Source organism: Heterocephalus glaber, unplaced genomic scaffold (assembly GCF_053883595.1).
Source record: "Heterocephalus glaber isolate CG9 unplaced genomic scaffold, H.glaber_assembly_v1.0 deba00001097, whole genome shotgun sequence".
Taxonomy (NCBI): domain Eukaryota; kingdom Metazoa; phylum Chordata; class Mammalia; order Rodentia; family Bathyergidae; genus Heterocephalus; species Heterocephalus glaber.
In genome coordinates this window covers 5,610,435-5,629,012 of record NW_028258191.1, presented here as the reverse complement: position 1 = coordinate 5,629,012, position 18,578 = coordinate 5,610,435, and the positions used below count along the sequence as shown (strand labels likewise).

At 33.3% G+C, this 18,578-nt stretch overlaps 1 long non-coding RNA gene across 2 annotated transcripts in view; it reads left to right on the top strand.

Annotated features, from left to right (window-relative positions):
* Positions 1 to 18,578, top strand: part of LOC147828431 (uncharacterized) — a 41,157-nt gene that overhangs the window by 12,019 nt on the left and 10,560 nt on the right. The window contains exon 2 of one of the 2 annotated variants that reach the window (XR_015450837.1): positions 969 to 1,180. This is a non-coding gene — a long non-coding RNA (uncharacterized LOC147828431). Of the gene's footprint in view, positions 1 to 652; positions 1,181 to 18,578 lie in introns of those variants that run through there. The other variant, XR_015450836.1, reaches the window with a different exon arrangement.

Sequence of the window (18,578 nt, the reverse complement as noted above, 5' to 3'; positions counted from 1 at the left end):
ATGAAGCCATAATGCTCATTAATTCACCTTTATAAAGGCATCTGTGAGCTTAGATTTTTACTCCACTGGTGTCAGGATTTTTTCTATTTCTTTATTTGTGGGTCTGCTGGCTCACATTGCATTTTTCAGTCATGATTTCACTTGAGATGGACACAAGAGTACATAAGACATGGATCCAGAATATCTAAAGGTATGCACGGTAAGTTAAAGGACTTTGTGGATGGTAGACAAGCAATCGTTGTGCATTTTTATGAAAGTAATGTCATATGCTATCAGCCTGGCCACCAGGCAGTGTCCTCAAACTAATGAAAGAATCCCTCATACATAAATTTATAAATTGACAAATAGATTTCAAAGACATAAAAATAATTTTGTTTTTGGTACTAGAGATCAAACTCGGGTCCTTGCGCTTACATAAAAATAATTTTAAGTTGAATTAATCTCTCAATTCCTCTAAATCCTAATTTTCCCCTTATAAAATCATGTTAACTTACATACATTTTATGAAGTTGTGAGAATTATATGAAGTAACATAGAATGTTTAGTAGAAAACCTGACACAGTTAACATTCATTAAAAGGTTAGCCAATGTTATTGGGTATTATGGAAAAGTGATAGATGTCAAAACATAGAAATGTTTACTGATGATTAATCTATCCCTAACCCTTCAAGCTAGCCTGATCTATAAATTTAAAATGCTCCTTTTGATGTATGGAACTTAAGAATTAATATCAGACAATATTTGTTCTAACTTTATTTCTATCAGATCCCAGCACTGTTCCCTAAGATTGGATCAACGGTGTTATAATTAATTCCTCCTCAAACACTCTAACCTCAGTTTTCTAAGTTCACAAATGCTCAATGACACTTAATGACTTGGGTTCCTATCTGTAATACAATCTCAAAGCAAAGAATAACTCTCAAGCACCGAGGAAACAAATGGAAAAAAAATCTACTCTCTTCTTCCAGCTCATTTGCAGATGGAAGAATGAAAGATACTCACCTCAAGTGTCCACCATTCAAGCTGATCCCACACCAAGATAGTACCATCCAAATATACTCAGATTGAGCAAAAATGCCTGCCGAACAGGGAGAAGGAAAAGCTAGTGATATGCTTAAATGCATGGGTACTCCAGAGGCCAAAAATGATAAGTGGAATTTTCAAAGCTGAAATCTTAAGGGTAAGTTTTCAAATTTTCCATAAAAAATACAAATGAATGATGGGGATGACTTGAACAATCTGGAAGGACAGCTGCAACAAGTCCCTGAATGATTGAGTCTATCTTTATTTCTTCTTTTCAGCTTTCAAAATACTAAGTAAAATCAACACTATTTTCTAATAGACTGCTATTTACACACACACACACACACACACACACACACACAACTACTGGTAGTTGAAGTTGACCATGGTGGGAAATATTTAATACCACTGAAATCACCACAAAACCACAAAAAAATCAGCTTCCAATCTTTACTGACAGCTTGACAGCCGATTTACCAGCACCCATTGGCAATCATGTTATTTGTTATGGAATTACAAAAAGTAATCAGGACTCAGCTAGGGGCCATATATAACATAACCTAAGAGTAAAGCATTTTCAAGCAGGCTCAGATACCTAAGAGAATGACTAGATATTTTAAAAGCACTTATTTTCAAAGTAAGGCTGAGAGAATTGGAACAAACTTTAGAATAATTTTTAATACTGTCCATGATCAGAGTTGACTCTGATTTACATTCTGAATGCCTACCAGTGTTAGGTTAGACCGGGAGTTCTCTGTACATTATGGCTACTTCCAAGATTAAGACTGAAAACACAAAATAACAATAATGGGTCATAAAAAGTAATTCACTAAATCATGCTATAGTTCAGATATAGTCATATCCCTGAAAGGTCCATGCATTAAAACCTTGGTCCCAAGCTGAGCACTCTTAGGAAGGGGTGAAAAATTTTGAGGCTGGATCTAAAGGGAGGTTTGAGACACAGGAATTGGGGAAGTGTCCTCAAAGGGGGCTGTGGCATGCCAGTCTCTGTGGTTTTGTTCTGCCATATACTCCTGCCTGCCATGATGCAATACCTCCTGAGAAGGCCAAAGAGAATTGGGCCAGTTGATCATGGACTAATACACCCAACACTGAGAGCCACAATGAAACTCTTTCTACATTTATCATCCTAGGTATGTGTTAGAATGGCAGAAGCTTATTAATATTTTGAAATATAATAATATTATAATAATAGTATGAAACAATGTATGTAACCAACTTGGTAATTCAAGACACAAAATGCTTTTTGAACCAAGTCATTGCCAGTACTGCTAATACATTGAAGTGAAGGGAAGGTACTAAATTAATAACTCACCATCGTCCCTGAAAGTCCTACCATTAGGTTTAATGATACTATATATGAAAACTGATTCCAATTCATTTTTTAAGAAGAGGTTGAAAGATTCAGTCACAACTAAAAGCACTATATTTCCCTGGATCATCATGGAAAGACAGAAGGGGGAGTTAAAACTGACTGGAATGGTGAAACTCAATTTTAAATTACTAAGCGTCATTTTATAATTATGAAAGTACATATTTGATTTTTGTGCAGTTTTTTTAAGAAGCAATTTCTTCCCTTGTTTGTCCAAATGTAGATAGCACATCAAATCATTAATAAATATTAATACATCAATTAAAACATTCCTTAGTAAATGATGTCAAAACTAGAGCAATCAGCATTTCAAAAATAATTCACATTTGTAAATGGAAGAACATAAACGAGTTTTAAGCATTCAGCTAATCACAATCAAAAAACGATTTTTAAACACCAAGTGTGTGTGCAGTATTGCTTTCAGAATACATATTAAAGATAAATATAGGTTGAAGATATACCTCAACTTTCAAAGCCAATAAATTAATATTTTTCTTTTATGAGTAATTTTCACACAGAATGTTATAGGTTAACTCATAAAGCTTCTAAATTTTTTTTTTTACTGAGTTTACTTTTAAGGAATTTTGTAACAATGCATATTCCAATTAATAGGTAGCCACTTACTATTTTTTTCTCATATGATGGACAATATGACTCTTGAAACTTATGTTACTTTTAAATTTTGCTCTGAAAAGTAGGAAACTCATAATCATACTGTGTAACATACAACTACAAAATTATACAACTGGATGGTATAATGGTTCACTTTATATGTCTCTGTCTCTCTGACTCTCATCATATTAGTAAGTAGGTTAAATTTGTGAATAATTATATGACTAGATAATATCAATGTGATCCACTTGACAGAAAAAAAAAGACAATATTGTATATGGCTCTTCCCCCAAATCGGTAAAGTTTTAGCGTATTTTGTTTGACCTGACCCCTTAAAGGGCTTTCAATTCATCCAAAACTGGATCATCATTGTCAAGCTACCTCAGAACTGAGAGTTGACACTCAGATAAATTTATCTTTCTTACCTGAAAAAAAATCCTATGATCTATATAAATTCTGTATTTTGAGAGAGACAACAGTTATATTAATGAGAAGAATACATTTTCATAGGACTATACCCCCCCTACTCCCTCCTATAACTAGCTTTTATCTTTCTTTTCTTGGCATATCCCATCTCTCTCCTGTAGTTAGCTATCAACATTCTGAAACTAAGGTGTTCGCTCTGCAAATGTGCAGTCTATCATTTGAAGTTATAATCAGTTTTTGTCTAAAAACTGTAAGAAATGTATGCTAATCTTTAAACTAAAGTAAAGGTGATATTTCAAGGCTACACAATTTAAATTATACTACTTTATTAGTCTTTTTATGTAGAAACATATTTTTATAATTACATACAAAGAAATCATGGAATGTTAAGATGAAAATGTTTTATAATGTAACCTGGGTGCAACCTGGTTTGATCTATCAGACAACTTTGTCTATGTTTACCCTTATTTGTGATCCCTAGGAAAATATTGAATTCTGTGTGAAGGCCTCAGAAACTGATTTAATTGAGGTCTATTTTAAATCATAAGTATAATTGGGATGTGATTAATAACACATGGCAAAAAAAACCCAACATAACATTTCTACCTATGTCTAGATTATATCTTGCATTTAAAGTGACATTTATCTTTCTTTAAGTAATATAAAAAGGTAAAGTTGAAAAAGATAACATGAGTCATTGATAACAAATTTGTCAAATACAAGTGAAAAAAACAGAAGCTTCAAGTCCATACAAGGCCATATGTACTTGTTAGTCAAGCTTTCTTGAGTTTCAGTGTTTCTCGCTATTTGGAGATTCTACAAATTGCCAGGTTAATTTTTAAAGTTTTACAATTTATTGAAGTGTGTATCAAACATACTCATAGAAATTACAATGAAAGTTATTCTTTCTCAATGAAAATGCTAGCAAGAGTGGGAAACTGAGTCTCCAAACCAACTAGAAGAGTCTGCATAGAATGCCAGAACTGAAAGACATGGGACCAATCATGAGAAATACAAGATGGGTCTTGGCAGGCAAGAGCAGTTGTGGAGGAGGCACTAAAGATCATGTGCCCCTGACTTGTATGTTCCAGCTTTCAGTAGTGTGGGTTCAGCCATCATCACCTAGAACATTGTAAGCATATAATACAGTATTACTAACCTTAGTCATGCTGTACATTTGATCTCTAGATGTTATTCATTGTAGATAAATGACATTTTGTAGCTCTTAAGTGCTCTCTCCACCATACTCTCAAAGAAAATAACTGTGAGGTGATGGCTGTGCTAATTAGCTAGACTACAGAAATAATTTCACAATGGACATTACATTGTACACCTTAAACATAAAATTTTTGTAAGCTAAAAATAAAATATTTTTTAAAAGCTATAGCAGAAGGCAAATAGAATAGACAGAGTTGGTCAATTTGACTTTTCTACTTTTAACAATTGAATGAGTTTATACATTTGTGAAATTTCAAATGAATAAAAATATAAACACTAAGAAATACAAGTCTCATTTTATTCCTCCCATACTTCTTTCCCATTCATTCTCCTCCCCAGAAGCAATAATTGTAGCAGTTTAAAATATCTCATTTAAGACATTTTTCAATTTTCCTTAATATGTAAACAAATATTTAAATATATGCTTTAGACATAATGAAAATCATATAGACTATTGTATATCTTACCACTTTCACTTCACAATATATAATTAAAATCTTTCCAAGTTGGTTTAAAAAACATAGCTCGTTCTTTTTAATGACTGCATAATATTTTATTATACATAAATCATTAATTTAGCCATTGTCCTACTGAAAGACACTTAGAGAATCCCATTTGGTGAGCTTGAAAATACTTTTTAAATTATCATCCTTTTACATGCATATTTTTGCATGAGTGAATTTCCTACAGCTTGGATTTAGTAGAAGTGCTGACTACATACATACGTTTTATACACACAAATTTCTCTCTAAAAGAGACTATGCTTACTTATAATACCAATGCAGTTTGTAAACCTGTGTGTTTCCTCACACATAATATGTTCTGGTTATTATCAATATATTTAGTATTTATCAGTCTTAAGGTTAAAAATTGGTTTCCATTTTCATTTAAGTATTCAACTCCTTGATAAAAAATTATTTTTATTCATTATTTTTATTTCTTCTATAATTTACTAATTTATATAATACATTTATTTTCTTGTTTGATGTTTTGTATTTTTCTTAGCAATTAGAAGAAATTCTAGAAATAGATTGAACAGCAATTCTTGGATTTTTCAGATGGACTCTTCCATGTTCATTATGTATAATTGTTTTATGGTTCCATTTTCTACTTATATTAGTTTATATATTCTGTATTATTATATTGATTAATATAGATAATTAAGTATAAAACCCAATACAATATGTTATATTAGAAACATAATTCCTGTAATATTTTTCTCTCATTTCACTTCCTAAGAATTCAGTATTCAAAGATAACAATATCAGTAGACATCTTTCTTCTCATGCTAACCTAACTTTTGTAGGTATATTCTTAATAATTAACCATTGATTATAAAGATTGTTATACAATTTTATTGCATACTTGTACAATTGCAGCTTGCGTGGATGCTCTCTGATTACTACAGGAGCTGGAAGCTGGAGAACTTCTAAAATCCTTTGCCAGCAATTTCTGGTTTAGTTTCCATCAGCAAGAGGCACTTTTATAAGATCTGGGTGGCAGGAGGGAAAAAGAAACCATTTCTCCTCCAGCATTAGTGAGCCAAGTCTTGAGTTAGGTAAATATGAAGTTTGCAGCAACTCTTTTTTTTTTTGATAGGAAATCTGAAATTATTTTGATATTAGTGTAGCCACATTGACTTTTTTATTGATAAATGTAAATACACGTTCTACCATCCTACTATTTAAAAAACTATCTATGTCTTTTTATTTAACATGGATTCCTTGTAGCCAGTTTATGGTTGAGTCTGTTATCAATCAAATTGGTATATTTATATTTTTAAAATTTAGAAAATTTATAATCTTATGATTTTTATAACAAAAATTATTAGAGAACAACCATGGTAAACAAACACTGTGTATCATGATCTTAAAAGAATATATTTTCATTTGCTAACCTGACTCTCAGCTCATTTCCTAATAATACTATACCTTCTTTTTGCAAAAAAACATTTTAAGTATTGACAAAATATCTCACATTCTGTATAATTTTGAACAATTTCTTCCTATTTCACAATATTTATTATTATTTTTGGTCCTTATTTTCACTTTCAGTTTCTTACACCAGAGAGACAACATGATATTTATATGTGTATTTTATTTATTTAACTTTGAATGTTCTCAAGGTGCATCAATTTACCTAAAAATGTCTGAAGTTTATTCTTTTTTATGGCTGAATAGTACTCTTTTATATTTTTTAAAAACACATCTTTTTTGTCCATTCATCAGTTGATAGGCATTAAAGGTTGTTTCCAAGATTTAGCTATAACAAACTATGCCACTGTAAACATGTGTGTTCATATATTGCTGTGGTATGATGCTTTTCATTCTTTTGGGAAGCTACCCAGAAGGGGAATAGCTGGGTCAAAGGGGACCTCTAATCCTAGATTTTGAGGAATCTCCACAATGATTTCCACAGTGGTTGCAACAGTCTACACTTCCACCAACAAGAGAGAAGGATTCCTTTTTCCCCACACCCCTACCAGCATTTGTTGTTGGTTGATTTCTTGATCATAGCTATTTTCTCAAGTGAGATGGAACTCAACATTGTTTTAATTTGAACCTCTCTAATGACCAGTGATGTTGAACATTTTTTCATGTATTTATTTGCTGTTTCTACTTCTTCATCTGACAAATGTCTGTTCATTTTAGATCCCCATTTTTGGACTGGGTCTTTAAATTTGGGGGGCTTATATTTTTCAGTTTTTTATATGCTTTAGACATTAGTCCTTTGTCTGATGAATCACTGACTAAAATTTTTTTCCACTCTGTGGGTTGTCTTTTCACTCTGTTGGGGACTTCTTTTGCTGTGAAAAGCTTTTTAATAAGATGAGGTCCCAGTTGTTGATTCTTTGTGGTATTTCCCGTGAGGTCTGGGTTTTGATCATGAAGTCTTTGTCTACTCCGATGTCCTCAAGTGTTCTACCTATTCTATTCTCTCTTCCAGCAGATTTAGTGTTTCTCTTTTAATATTTAGATCATTGTTCCATTTTGATTTTAGTTTAGTGCATGGTGAGAGACACGGCTCTTATTTTGGTCTTCGGCATGTGGAAGGCCAGCCAACACATCAGCCCACAGGGCTACCAGTGGTGCGGCGGTGCCAAGCAACTCTTGACTTCCTCCTTGAGTCACCCAACTCACCACAGCAGACAGCTGTTACCAGCCGCTGTGATTTTTGTAGTTCCTCACTGAAGTGTTAGGAGGAACCTTTTAATTTCCTGGAAACCCAGACAGTCCTAAAATCTGATGGGCTTTCTAAAAGTCTTCATTTCTTGTCTTGACAACTGGTGTATTTCTAAAATATTTATTTTAAAGATATATGGGCAAGTGCACACTTCAGTTTTGAAAATAACCAATTTTCTATGTTAAATTCCTTCTTAAAATATCTGGAATCAATTTTATTTCCCTGATAGAGCCTTCAGTTTTATTTTAAGGGTTTTGGTAAAAAAGAACTCTGACATTTCACAAAATGATTGTTGTTGACTTCCGCAGTAATGGCATTTAACTTTTTGGTAAATTACATTCATAGATTTTCTAATGTTGAACCATTCTTGCATTTCTGCTCAATATTTACTGAGCATTTTTCCTCAATAAAACCAATTTTGGTGTGATATATTTTTCTTTTACAATGCTGCTAAATCTAATTTGGTTATATTTTATTTAGTATTTTTATTTATAAGTAAATCTATGAGTTTTATTATTATCCTTGATGTTTATTAGCAGAGATATGCTAAATTTATACAATGAATTGTGGTGTTTTTATTTTTTTCAATATTCTGAATGAATATTAATTAAAGATTCTTTTTCTTTGATGAGTTTGTTATGATCTGCTACAATTATTTGCACATAATATGATTCTAAATATAGTTCACTGTCATTTTTGTTTTTATTGATATATTTAGTTTTTCTATCTCTTCTTGAGTCATTTTTGACTTTTTATATATTACATAAAATAATATAGAAGTGTTATATAATTCCTTTTTATATAGCCAATGAAGATACTTTTTTTACATTTTTTAAATCTTCATAGTAATAATTATTTTTCAGTTATATAATAAACAATGTATAGGAAGTATTTTTTATTTTTAGTTGACCTGTTGCTTTTATATAGTTTATTAAGAAAACTACATTTTTGCTTATAAAGCCTACTATTGTATGTTTTTTCATTAATTCTGCTCATTGATTTCCAATAGTTTATTACTAATGAATTTTACTTCATTAATTCTCACCTAATTAATTTTGTCTTTCTGTGTGGTTGTTTTGTTTAGATTCATTTCTTATGTCATTGAGTTGTAATAATTTATTTCCAATTTCTTATTACACAGTAAAAGCTATTAAAGGTAAAAGGCAACAGAGAGAAATTCTGTCTACCTTCACTAATAGAGAACTTGTTGAAACGATAATAATAGTCAATAGTAAGCAAGAACATAAGTGTCTTCATCTGGGAGTGGAGCCCTTTGATGAATTTAAGAGGCAGGTAAGAGTGCAGCTGGAGAAACAAACTCTGCCTTTGTCAGTAACAAATCTATGACTTCTGTCAAGAATCTAAATCTCTCTTGGCCTTAGCTTCCTCATCTGTAGAAAGGAGGTTCTAATAGTAACATCTTTCACTGCTGGAAGGAATTGATATGTCTATACATGTAAATCTTACAGCACAATTCCTGGAACATAGTAAATATTCAAAAAGAACTAAATATTATTATGTCCTGAGAAACTTCATTACCATTTATCTTCTTTCATATCTGCTAAGAAGGCTCCTAAACGAATGCAAGTTCTATTCTGCTTCCTTCTCAGCCTCGATACTCAAGCTGGCATCTCTCCAAAAGGAAAGCTTTTCATTCCCTCTCTCCTAAAGATGTAGACCATAGAAAATAGAGGGCTAAAAATGAAGGTCAGACCTTCAAAAGGGCCTCCATACTGTCCTGCCCATTCTTCCATACCAAGTGTGATATGTGACACAGACATCTGAGCACCAGATAATCAGAACAGGGGTCCTGAAGCCCACCTATGGGCCACGTGTTGAACCTTCCACGCTGAATCAAGGTCCTGGTGTGCTTGGAAATGGCTATTTAATTCAATGTGCATGATTGTTTTGTTTAGGTTCATGACTTATTCTATGTCACTGAGCTGTGACCTTAGCTCATTTATTTTCAATTTTTATTATATACTAAGTACAATTAAAGGTAAAAGGCAAGTATGAAAACACTAGAATGATATATCTCTGTAGGGCAAATACCAGCCCTGTTTGCAAACCAGCTAGCTCTTCAGTTCATCATTTCCAATCTTGAAGCATCCCTGGAAACATTTTCACTTCTGTAGGAGTTTTCTTGTATGTCTGCTTTGAGGTGCATGCTCATAACTCTTCTTTCCTTATCAATCTGATCTTATCTGCTTTTTGTCTTACAGGAAATTCATCAAAACTTCTGATTACACCAAATGATTATATCTGTTTTTCCTTCATGACTTAGAATAGATATTTTATATGCTTAAAGATATGTACCAGTCATTTTAATGAAATTAGAGTGGAAAGGAAGATATATGCATTTAGTTCATTAGCTTGATCTATTTCCCTTTTTTAAAAAATTTGAGCCACTACTTTATTTCCACTATTTGTCTAAAAGTCTAGATATTTAGCATATTTAAATTAAGTTCAGATTCAAATTAAGATATGAATAAAAGAGGCAATTGATTTACCTCTCTCAATAATTTAACTATAAATCTTAAACTAGTTTTAAAATATGTGATTAGCTAAATCAAATGGTGTCATACTTAAACATCTTTAAAAATTGACTCACAGTAAAATATTGGATGATATAGAAAGTACCTTTAAAATAATCAAAATAAACCATACTTCTAATTTCTAATAACATAATGTTTAATACCTCTGAATGGGTAGGGTTTTAGTGGTGTGTGTGTGTGTGTGTGTGTGTGTGTGTGTGTGTGTGTGTGTGTGTATACAGGGTGCCTATCCAAATAACCTTCATGAGCATCTTGTGTTTCTCATGCCATGATCTACACTGACATTAAGTGGAGTTTGAATTTCAAAATGAAAACAAAAATATAGGAGGGATGGCAAGTGGCACCTAAGATGAAAAGCCTGATCAGAAGCCACTCAGTGGTGAATTTAACACAATATATACATAGAGCTTACTAGTACTATAGATATGATACTAATAGAAGAAAGGAAGAAGGCAAAGAAGAAAGAAAGAAAGAAAGAAAGAAAGAAAGAAAGAAAGAAAGAAAGAGAGAGAGAGAGGGAGGGAGGGAGGGAGGGAAGGGTTGAATTGATGTTAGATGTGCATGGGTTCACATTGGTTAGTTTAGTAAACTTAGTGATCAAATTGAAGATAAATTTTGCTTGAAATACTCAATTTGAATTTTTTCAAGATATTTTCAGATTAAAGTTTACAGTTAATACCTAGTTCCTGGATGAGGACAAGCACAGGCAGCATTTTGTGCATTTTCTCCACCCCAGTGTGTACATAAAGCACAGATGACCAGGATTTGGTGGCCATTTAGTTCTCTGAGTCTTTGCCTCAAAGAGCAACTCTTATTACCATTACTTTGCCTGTCTTGGGTGATTGCTACAAGAAAAACAAAACTTCAGGACATGAGTCATGTATCTTCATACTTGCTAAAATGAGTACATAAAATGCGCTGAGTCTTTTTATCTTAGTGGGTAGGAGTCAAAAGGAGAAAAAAAATCGGCTTATAAATTAAGACTACAAAATATGTGTATTGCTTCCTCCCACACTGCTTTATGCATTGCTGAATAATCATGGTACCTTTTCCCAACACACACAGACTGTTGCACTTGAAGTAAAACCTTATTTGAGATGAAACATAAAGTAAATTATTTTTAGGATTAAAAAATAACATCTATATTTGACCTATAACATAGTTTATAAAGGACTTACTCATACTTCATATCATCATTTATGACATTATGGGTGTGTTTTTGCTTTATTTAATAAATGATAAATTTCAGAGGAAAAGGCATGCAGCTATTAAGTATAAGAACCAGGATATGAAGTAGTGACTTTGGTTTGAAAATCTGATTTACTTGGCTCTTTGTACTATATGACCCTGAACACACACACACACACACACACACACACACACACACACACACCCCTATACATACTTATATAAATAAGGAAAGGCAAAATGGGAATAATTATTAAGCAATGGTACTAAAGTAGCAGTAGTGACAAAATATAGTAACAAATTTAATTTCTGCTGGATTTCTTGTTATAGTTTTCGGTTTTCAATCATCAAATAAAGTGGCAGCTTATAAGTTTTCTGGGTTAGCAGATGTCAGGCCTCTTTAAAGGAATGGATTTAATTCCATAATTTCTTACATAGTTTGGATCTTCTAACCCTTAGTTTCTGAGACAATATCATAAAAAAGATATTTCCAGTCTACACTGATATTCTCAATGTAATCATTAGAATTACTATAATTTATTGAGCATTGTTATGTAGCACTCTTTGCTCTTTGTATATATTATCTTATTTCTTTCTCATTCTGACACAGCAAGTATGAGTAACTTCATTTTACATATGACAAACGCAAGGCTCAGAGTTTAAGTAATTTGTCTCTATTAATTTAGCTCAAATAAGACAAACCTAGAATTTAAATGTAAATCTTGACTCCACATTTTTCTCAGAATATGATAGTGTCTTTAAACGAAGAGGTAAATCTTCAAATTTAAGTAATGACTTTATACACAACATTCTCAAAATTTCTTGTGCCCAAAACAAAGAGAGGTTGTTCTTCCCAGCATCACAAATAAGGCCTCATATCCCTTTCTAAGCTACAATGCAATGAGAAATACTTTTCTCTGTCTCTATACTGAGATGTCCTTTTCACAGATGGTTCCATCTTACCACCAACATACTGAGGTACTCATACTTATTTTTTCATTTCCCCCCAAATCAAAATATATATATATATTAAAATGAACTCACTAGATCATTCTTGCATATACACATATGTACAGCTATACACATATCTCACTTCATTTTTCTTCCCTCTCCCATTTTTGGTTGTAGTGCTATAAATTTCTCCAATATCAGTGCCAATGTCATCGATATCTAGGTTTAAAATCTTATCTTCAGCTTTGACATTTTTCATTTCTTGCCCAAATGTAGTCAGTTTTACCTCAACAATGTTTTCAAATGCACCTTTCTTTCCCATCTTCATGAAAATGACCACATCAGTGGTTCATTACCTCTGACATAATTTACTATTATAACATGACTCCATGTCTCTAAGGATTCTGATTCTAATCTACTTTTTTTTTGTTTTTTGGGGGGTTTTATTGGTGCCGGGATCGAACTTGGGCCCTTGCGCTTGTGCAGCAGGTGGCGAAACCACTGAGCTAAATCCCCGGCCCTCTAATCTACTTTTAACACAGATTGCAGAATAATTCTGTCTATGCTTAGGCCTATTTATGCATCTCTGCTGTCAATAAACCTGCTTTAGTTGCCAAATAATGTCTACCTCCTCTGGTTTGGTCTTCAAGGCTTTTCATGGTTTAGCATTAGCCCGTAGTAAATTAAATAAATTCTGACTACCACCCCGCTTTGAATCTCATTTAATTTACTAACTCTGTAGCCTTGAGAAAATAATTCCAGACTTATAACTCAATTTCATTATCGTATCATATAGATATAAAATATGATATGTATATAATTGTATATATGCATAATTATATAACACATGAAATGCTGCTGAAAATAAAATAACATGTAAAATTATGTTATGACCAGAGAAATCTAGTGTAATAAGTTATATAACAGTTTTTGGTGAACTGTAAAAATTTTCAACAGTAAACAATTTTTTGAGGGCCAGGGATTTAGCTCAGTGGTTCCACCACCTGCCTCACAAGAGCAAGGACCTGAGTTCAGTACCTGGTACCAAATAAAAAAAAACAAAAAACAATTTTTTGACAATGTTTGGAAGAATTTTTATATATGTTGTACCTTCACACTGTCCAAATAACAACTGTAATGGTACATGTTCAATGAAGCCTTTCTGTAATCAGCTAGTTCCAGTAGTTCCTCATCTCTGATCTCCCCTTATCTGTTCTTGATTCTCAATGCCCTGCACAGCCTGCATGACTGCAGTTGTTACTGTGTGTGTTCTGTTACCGATGCTCGATGAGAGGAAGCTCAGACATGGGCCCACAGCGGCATCTTTCAAAGTGTGTAGAAGAGGGTCTTTTCTGTAGCAGATGCTTAATAAATGTTTAGAAATGCCTGAATTAGTGCATATCATTTTATTTGAATTTATATCCATGACAGCATCAAATTAATTTATTTTGCTCACCAGTAAATGCCTAGTATATAATAGCTCAAGGTACCTAAGAGGTTGAATGGTTGATTTATTCAAGAGACAAAAGAATATAAAGGAAAAAAGGATCCATAAACATTATCAGTGCGACAGCATGGTAGTTTTAAAACATGTCCACAAGGTTCTAAGAGTCCACCAGTCAAAATGTGGGGTCCATCTCATTCTTGTAACAGAGTAAGGCAAAAGTGATAATGTAAAGCTTTCAAGACTATGCCGTACACATTTTTTGAGGGAAACTCAGCTCATTGGTGAGAGAAGGGCACTGAGCTCAGAAACACACTCTGTGTTCAAGTTCTTACTTGGCCACTTACTGATTGTATGGTTTTGGGATCTCACTTTATTTCTCATTTGGAACGTGTAAAGTGGGAATAACATTAATAAAATCCTTTCTTGTAAGATATGTATGGGACAAAGCTTTATAAATAGCAGGCAAGAAAGCCTGGGACAGAAAGTTCAAAATAGAAGAGGTGGTGAAGACAAGTTAGACGAGTACCCGAGGCTTCTGAAACCCCAGATCCTCGTCCTGTTATACCAGGAGGCCCCGCTTCAAGCACAAAGGAGGTGAGCCACACAGCACCAGCAGCACCCACCCCCACACCCCACCCCCATTGAAATGAGAAGACACATAAACAAGTTTCAAAACCAGATTTCCAGATCACCTAAAACAACCCCAAATGGAAACAAGATGGAACACTGTGAAAGTCAACCACCTGCACTCCCTGAACTATCAACAAAAGAGGATCTGGAAAAAATGAAATCAGAAACAATTTCTCAGATAACAACAGAGATTGTGCCCATAGTTCAAGACATGATTAATAAATCTAGAGAGGACACAGATAAAAAAAATAGAGGATCTGAGGAACATGATGGAATCTCAACATAGGAAACAAATGGAATCCATAAAACAGTTGCAAACAGATTTCCAGGAGATTAAAAACTCCACTGAAAGTCTGTGCAGCAGAATGAACCAATGTGAGGGCAGAAATTCAGATATAGAAGATAAGATTGCAATTAGTGAGGAGGAAAAGAAAAATTGCTTTAAAATAGTAAAAGACCACGAGAAATCAATTCAGCAGCTGCTAAATGATGCAAAGAAGAATAACATAAGACTAATAGGAGTCAATGAAGAAGCAGGAGAGAGTGCAGATGGCATAAAAAAGCTGTTCACAGAGGTGATGACAGAAAACTTCCAAGCAGGGGAAAAGAACTTGACATACAGATAAGTGAGGCATATAGGACTCTAAGAAACTGTGATAAAAAAAAACTACAAATAGACATATAATAGTTAAGATTCCAGAAACACAACAGAAGAACAAAATTCTACAAACAGTTAGAGAAAAGAAATAAATCGCATACAAAGAAAAGCCCATCAGAATTACAACAGACTTCTCAATGCAAACCCTCAAGGCAAGAAGAGCTTCGAGTGACGTATTTCAAGCTGTAAAAGAAAACACCTTCCAACCCAGATTGATGTACCCTGCAAAATTATCTTTCAAAATGGATGGAGAAATAAGATACTTTCATGACAAAGAGCACCTGAGGAATTTCATGACTACTAAACCAGCACTCCAAAAACTTTTAGACAATATCCTATGAAAAGACAAGCCCAGGTAGCCCAGCAGAATGAATCTGGAACAATTTGATACTCAATCACCTGGACTCTCTGAACTGGAAACAAAAGAGGATCTGGGAAAAATGAAATCAGAAATAATTACTCAGATAACAGCAAAGATTTTGCTTATGGTGCAAGACATGATTAATAAATCTAGAGAGAACACAGATAAAAAAAATAGAGGATCTGAGGAACATGATGGAATCTCAACATAGGAAACAAATGGAATCCATAAAACAGTTGCAAACAAATTTCCAGGAGATTAAAAACTCCACTGAAAGCCTATGCAGCAGAATGAACCAATGTGAGGGCAGAAATTCAGATATAGAAGATAAGATTGCAATTAGTGAGGAGGAAAAGAAAAATTGCTTTAAAATAGTAAAGGAACATGAGAAATCAATCCAGCAGCTGCTAAATGATGCAAAGAAGAATAACATAAGACTGATTGGAGTCAATGAAGAAACAGGAGAGAGTGCAGCTGACATAAAAAAAACTGTTCACAGAAGTGATGGCAGAAAACTTCCCAAGCAGGGGGAAAGAACTTGACATACAGATAAGTGAGGCATACAGGACTCGAGCTAGCCTTGATCAAAAAAAGTCTACACATAGGCATATAATAGTTAGGATTCCAGAAACCCAACAAAAGAAAAAAATTCTACAAGCAGTGAGAGAAAAGAAACAAATCATACACAAAGGAAAGCCCATCAGAATCACAGCAGACTTCTCAATGCAAACCCTCAAGGCAAAAAGAGCTTGGAGTGATGTATTTCAAGCCCTAAAAGAAAACAGCCTCCAACCCAGATTGATGTACCCTGCAAAATTATCTTTCAAAATTGATGGACAAATAAGATACTTTCATAACAAAGAGTACCTTAGGAACTTCATGAAAACCAAACCAGCGCTCCAAAGAATTTTGCGCAATATCCTAGAAACAGACATTGAGGATCACAACTCCAGGAAGCAAAGCAAAATGAACCCATCTGGCATGACAAGAAATTAAAAGCAAAGGGGGAGAATCCAACAAACAGAAAAAGTCATGACAATGATAAATCAGTATGTATGTGTTATAACCTTCAATGTTAATGGTCTCAATTCATCAATCAAAAGAAATAGAGTGGCAGAATGGGTCAAGAAGCAAGACCCAACAATATGCTGCATACAAGGAACACATTTAATTCAAAAAGAAACTCATAGTCTGAAAGTTAAAGGGGGGAAAATAATGCTCCATGTGACAGGAACACCCCCCCCCCCGCAAAAGAAAGCACTAGTAGCTATCCTCTTTGCAGATCAAGTGGATTTCAAAGGAAAAATGTGAAACACTCTGGTTCCAACAAGTTCCGATAAGGGATACTCCAGTTGTATGTACAAATCTATTGTGAACATGGGTTTTCATTCCTCTCAAGTAAAAACTTAAGAATAGGACTGTTGGTTCTTAACAGTAATACAAGAAATTTCTATATTGTTTTTCAAAATGGTTTTGTCCTTTTACATTCACATTAGCTGTATTAGAAAGTTCTAACTGCTTCACACTTAAGCTGACATTTGTTCTTTTAAAACCTTTAACTTAATCTCTCTAATGAGTGTATAAAGTGATCTTGTTATTGTACTGATTAGTATTTTTCTGATTCTAGGGTTGCACACCTTTCCTTGAGCTGAACTGGCTATTTATCATCTTCTTGTGTCTACTTTTTAATTGGATTGTCTATTAATGAGCTGTAAGAGTTCTTTATATATTCTAGTCATAGTTTATATACATTATAAATATGGTCTGTTTAAGGACTACTTTTTATTTTCTTAATGATGTCATTTAATGTTCTAAATTTTTATGAAATCTCATTTATCAATTTTTTATTTTATACATCATTTTTTACATTCTAGGAAATTCTTGCCTACCCTAAATTCATATACATTTTCCCTTATAATTTCTTCCTAAAATTTTATACTTTTAGTCTTTCATATTTAGGTTCATAGATCCTTTCAGGTTATTTTTATGTATGGAAATAAAGGGGTGAAGTTACTTTTTTTATATATGGATACCCAGTGTTCTAGTGCCATTTGCAGAAAACATTATCTTTTCCTCTGCTCTTGAGTTGAGTTTATGTTCTATAAAATGTTACTGTTAAATAATCTTTCAAAACTCAGTGGACCATATATGTGTAGTTCTATTTCTAGATTGTCTGTTTTATTCCAATGACCTATATGTCTTTCCTTACACCAGCACTGCCTTGATTACTGTAGCTTTAGAGGAACTGTTAAAATTAGGTATTAAATGTCTTCCAACACTGTTTTTTTTTTCTTTTTTACTTTTTTTACTTTTCTAGGTACTTTCTTTTTTTCTTTTTTACTTTTTTTTTACTTTTTCTACTTCTACATAGCTTTTAAATTTCAATATCCAATTCTTTATTTATAGAAAATATACATAGACTTGAATTTTTATATATACCTTGTGTTTTCTAATCCTGCTAAATTCAAATACAAGTTCTAGGGGCTCCTAGAGATTTCTTAGTATTTTCTGTGTAGATGATCATTTCATCTACATATAAAGATTTTGTTTCTCCCTTGCCAATCCTATCCTAATTGTGTCATTTTATTGCCAGACTCTTTTGGTTTGGGCCTATGTTTCAAAGTTGAATGGACAGATGAAGAGTAGGCATATCTGCCCTTGTTCCCCACCTTAAGGAGAAAGCATTGTATCTTCTCCATTCATATAAGGCGTTTTTGCTGGAAGTATGGAGTACATGTCTTTGATCTGTTGAGAAAGTTCTATTCTACTTCTAGTCTCCTGATAGCTTTTACCATGAACAGCTGTAGAATTTAGTCCAATACTTTTTCTCCAACTACTGACAGGATCATATGACTTTTTCCTTTCCTCTGTTAAAATGATTACTTTTGGGGGTGGATCTTCCAGTGCTGAACCAACACTGCTATCCCTATAAT